This window comes from Solanum tuberosum, unplaced genomic scaffold (genome assembly GCF_000226075.1).
Source record: "Solanum tuberosum cultivar DM 1-3 516 R44 unplaced genomic scaffold, SolTub_3.0 scf00121, whole genome shotgun sequence".
NCBI classification, from domain to species: Eukaryota; Viridiplantae; Streptophyta; class Magnoliopsida; order Solanales; family Solanaceae; genus Solanum; species Solanum tuberosum.
In genome coordinates this window covers 347649-353369 of record NW_006239046.1, presented here as the reverse complement: position 1 = coordinate 353369, position 5721 = coordinate 347649, and positions in this window count along the sequence as shown.

Genomic DNA, 5721 nt, shown 5'->3' with positions numbered 1-5721 from the left:
ACATGGATAGCTCATGTACGGTGGATTTAGAGCACTGGTGATCGGCTTTGAGGTAGGCTTCGGTCTACTTTTTTGATTGAGCTTCTTAGATAATGCCTAGTATAGATTTCATGTAATTTTGGATGGTCTTTGCCGGGTATTTAAATTTCCTCTTATTATTCAGTATTTTCTTAATTCTGTACGAGCCTTGGGCTTAGTGTCAGTGTTGGGATACTTTGTTTAGGCTTTTGGCTTATCTTATGGTGTAGATGATTGTGTTTATCCTTTTTAGGATTGGTACTTTGTGTCCTTAAACTAGGTTGTACCATAGATGCTTTAGATTGTGTTTTACCTCCCTCGTAGTTATAATTTTATCCCCTTAGGTCATGTATGGGTTTTTTTCTAGGTGTTGGTGCTTGTGACCTTGGTGGCTCATCGAGCCATGGGTTGGTCCTAGCTATGCTGAGTCAGGGAATGGAGAGGTATGGTTGGGGTAGGGTGTCGTCTCTTTAGTTGGTCCCCCTTTTAATTGATTTGAGACCTCTTCTTTTGTACCTTCGCTTATCGTTTAGCTGTAGATCTGTTATAACCTTATTTAGTTTTGTTATATTGTTCGGCCCGAGGCCGTATGTGAGGACCAGTTGGATCCCAGGTTAGTACTCTCCGAATTATATAGCATGATATGTTTGTCCTTATATTTATTTGAATTAGAGTACTTTGTTTGAAGCCTAGTGATGGCATGAATTACATTGTTTGTTCACTCTTATGGGTTTATTGGTACGATCTCGATTCATTCATTGGCATATTTATCATTCATGATAAAATATTGTTTTACTCTACTTTTAGTCTAAACTGGTTTTAACGAAAGTCGAACCACCTAGACTACTTCATTTATCGGCTTTTGATAACAAGAGCTGTCCCAGATGTGCTTCTTTTCTACTTGAGATATTAGAGGCATTAGGGATGCACTTAGTTCTTACATGACTAGTTGGTGTGTCGACGCCCTTTCTTGCATGATTTTGGCTACTTTGAAATCCTCTTTGGAGTCAACATGCCCCTGGGTCACTCTTACTAGTTGGGCGGCTTATGCCCCTAGGAGTTGACTGTTTGGTTGGGCGGCTTATGCCCCTAGGAGTTGACTGTTTGGTTGGGCGGCTTATGCCCCTAGGAGTTGACTGTTTGGTTGGGCGGCTTATGCCCCTAGGAGTTGACTGTTTGGTTGGGCGGCTTATGCCCTAGGAGTTGACTGTTTGGTTGGGCGGCTTATGCCCCTAGGAGTTGACTGTTTGGTTGGGCGGCTTATGCCCTAGGAGTTGACTGTTTGGTTGGGCGGCTTATGCCCTAGGAGTTGACTGTTTGGTTGGGCGGCTTATGCCCCTAGGAGTTGACTGTTTGGTTGGGCGGCTTTGATGTACTGTGATCCTCTGCAGAGTCGATACGCCCCTGGGTCACTCTTACTAGCTAGACTGGAAGTGTACTTACTAAAGAAAAGAGGAAAAAAGAGTACGAGGATATTTACCTATTTAACTATTTAGCCTTAGAGAAAGGTGACTTGGTAAAACCAGAATCTAGAACAGAGATTGGATGAAAAATTGTTTTTTCTATAGTGGGAATGGCGCCACCTTTTCATTTAGCAACTACCGCCTCGTTTAATAGGAATAGGATTCACTTACCGACCAGTTGGGCGGCTTGGAATGATTTGTCACTCTTGCTAGCTTTACTGGGAGTTGACTGTGGTCGTGTTTACTTGGGCAGGGAGCGTGATTTTCATTTCTTGGGTTCAGATTCGTAGCACTTCTTTGATGGCCCTGTTGCATCTTTGTATTCATATGTATTGTATATCACCAATATACTTGTTTGTTGATTGTACCCTTTCGTTTATGGGGCCAGTTGGGTTATGTTTGTTGTTTGTACCTTCCGAGTTCATGGGGTCCGACTAGGTTATTGTTTGACTATATTTTGTTTTATGTTTTTTTTTCTTGTTAGCTGATAAATTTTAACTTTAGAATTGGGGTTGTGGGTCCTTATGACCCTGGTAGTTGACTTGGTATCTTAATTAATTACAAACAATTTGTTGTCTCGTGTTCCAAGTAGGACACTCCTATTTCGGTGTGGGAGAAGTACATTGAACTCCATGTTATAGCTTTCATGGTTTATGTCAATTTATGGTATCTCCCACAAAAGAGTATGATTTCTACTTATGGTATGATTTTCATAGTATTGCATTGACCTTGTACTATATTTTATGAACTCAGCTTATCTGATTATTTCATGTTTTATGTTGTCATGCATTCTCATATTTTCAGACTTTCATGCTCTTATACTATGTTTAGGCATCTTTCCCTATATTCAGTACATTCCGAGTACTGACCACATACAACTCTTTTGCCTATATTGTTTTATAATATAAGTTCTTACGCACATCACTTAGGCCACGGTTAGTATTGGATCCTATGAGCTTTGTTCAAGTTTGGTGAGTCTTCATGGTTCAGGGACATGGAAACACTTATGCTTTTATGTCATTTCAGACTCGTTTCAGTTTTCCTATATTTCAAGTGAGCTAGGGTTGTCCTAGTCACTTTTATGTAGTAGAGGCTTGTTGTCAAACATAGTATTTTCCACATTATGGCCTTTGTACTCTGATTCAGTATTATGTTGAGATTACCATTTGAGACTTCGATTATCGTTATCTCTTTATCTCAGTTATGTATGCTTTTTTAATGTCATGTTATGCCACGTGGTTCACTTGGAGTCTCTCAGGATTCGAAGTACTATGTCACATCTAAGGGGATTCTTGGGTCTTGATAGAAAATAACTAGGAAGGTCATAAGTATTCAATGAAATCATCCAAGTGAATCCAAGTTACATCGAACATCACCTGATAGCTGTAGCATTGCTTGTTTATTTTTGAATGAAGGGATGGAGCTTGATGAAGCGACACAAACCTAGAGTAGAAGTCTATTATGTTTTGTCAGGGCCCTTTGATATCTTATCAATCATGTGTTAGTGCCCCTTTAGAGTAAGATGGCCATGATGAAGGTAACAAGCAGGGGAGGATCTTTATTGTGGTCCATGGATTCACGTTGAACCCAATAATTTTTACCAAGAGACTATGTATTTGTATCAGTAATTTCACTAATTAGAAAGTATATGACGTGCGGGGTGTTTTAAGGATCCCACATTAGTTGAAGAAGTTTCAGATTCATTTTGATTCAAGGACAATTTTTTGGCATGGTATCGGCGAAGAGAAGTCCTATTTCAAGACTTTTTGCCACCTATTATCCAAAAGAACTTTCATGTGCCTTTAAATGAGATGATTACACATTTAGGACACTCTTCTTTATTAAACTTTTTACATCTTCAATTGGAAATTCTTTAACATTTCAGTTTTTTTTTCATGAAAAATTTGGACATAATTAATATATTTGTTTTAACATTTGAAGAAAGACAACTAACACTTAAGATGACAATCTAAAAAAGATTCCATTATTCCCTTTAACTTAATTAAACTACACTCATTGCCTATTCGAGTAGGTCTAAACTCATTCCCTTTAACTTACACAGCAGGAGCTTTGACAACCATGCTCTGCGCCTTGGCTTTCTTTCTTTTCATCCTGTATGATTTTCCAAGTAATGTTAATAGCAAGAAAAGAAACATGATAAACTTAAAGCATTGGAAATTAGTGAACCCAGTCTAAGGAAACTATTTGTAGTATATATGTCTGTCCTCCCTGTCGACACTGATTTTATAAATTTTCTTGATGGCCTTCAAAGTATTCTCAGTTACGTACATTCCTGCCATATCTCTCCTTCCTATTACGCTTCCTCTCGAATGAAAATGTTGAGTCCATTTAACTTTATCAAAAAGTTTGTGTGGCACTTACCTACTGAACCGAAAGATCTGCACAGAGAGAAAACACAGATAGTTTTTCCTTTAATTGATGAACAGCCATGAAGTCAGAACAATTCATTTCTTTACAAACGCAAATTGAAAGATAAAAGGAAAAGGATAAGAAATCAGAGAACAAAGGCATCTAGGATCATAAAAGCTCAAGGGAACCTAATGGAGTCAGGTCTGTTTTCTTGATCAAGTTCTGAGTATGTGCACAAACAGAGAAAATCATGTGGTTCCACAATAAAAAATGTAATGTTTACAGATTATGATTACAGTGTATGAATATTTAGCTTCTTACAAGACAAGCCTGAATCTTAGAGTACCCTCTTTACCTTCATGTAATATATTATTATATTATATTTATTATATATATATATATATATATATATGTATTACTAAAAGTGAGAAGCTCAAAGTGCAGAGTTGGATTACTATTTTACCCCTATATTAAATCAAATATTTATAAATTATCTAATTAATCAAATAAATGGTGTAGTAAATTTTAGTAATCATCATAAAAAATAAAACAATAATCTATTAAATGTTTGTTTAAGTTGTGCATTGAATTAGATAAGAGCATTCTTTTATCCTCCGTGGTTATTGTAAGCAACCGAATATGTGCAAAATTATAGTCTTTTCATATTTCAATTCAATTTGTTTTGCGGTAAATGTGTAGATTATTTCAACATAAGCCTTTTCATCTCCTCACTTTAATTTAAGCTAAAGAGTTCCATGTGTGTTCAGTGAACTTTTGGTTTTCCATGTCAACATAATTTTTCCATACATTTGCACCAATAATTCACTGATCCAGTAAAAAAAATTGTTATCAAATTTAATTGCTTATGAATTATCTATTTATTAGTTTTTCAAATAAATTCTTATTATTGGTGAGCTTATATAAGTGGATATAAAACACAATGATACTTATAACCATCAACATCAAAAGAAACAGTAGATGAAACTGAAACAGTGGATGAGACTGCAATTTACCAAGTAAGTTTATTTTCCTTTGTTAGTTACAAAAAATTTGTTAATGGAATTCAATAAGTTAACTAAATTAGCAATAAATAAAATGTGAAAGGTGTGTAGAAAAAGACAAGTTTCTAGAGTTACTAAAGGAAATTTAGTGGCCTCCCTCAACCTCCTCTTTCATTTCCGCTTAAGCTTCCCCGGTTTGTGGGATTAATTGATTGGATACCCGAGAGCCATAATCTTTTCTAGGAACAACTTCTACAACGATATGCATAGAGGCATGATTAGTTCCACAAATCTCACTGCACTGACCATAGTAAACTCCTTCTCGTTGTATCGAAATAGAGGTCTGATTTAAACGACCCGGTACAGCATCACATTTGACACCTAAGGAAGGTACAACCCAACTATGAGGTACATCAGCAGATGTTACAATAAAACGTATATGGCTCTTTGTTGGTAGAACCACTCTATTGTCAACTTCTAATAAACGTGATTGACCCGATTCTAGATCATCTTCTGGAATCGTATAACTGTCAAAACTGAGTGACTATTCATCGGAACTGTTATAGTCTGAATACTCATAAGGTAGGGTCGAAGCCCGCCTCCCCCTAAACTATACTTGCAAGTTTCCCCGCAAAAAGCTTTCCACGCCTACTCTTAGAAAGAACACTATTTTTCTTTAGTTAGATAGTTCTCCCGACCGTAAGACCCTTTATGAGTAAGGTTAATCGAAGGCCGGGGAAAGTTTATTGGCAAGAGGGAACCATTTCTCACTCAGCCCTACCTACCTTATGTATTTGAGGGAGAGGCTCAGACATCCATCCCCTTCGCGTTTCGCCTGCCCTATCCATCCGCGCGTTGGCAGGTAGGGA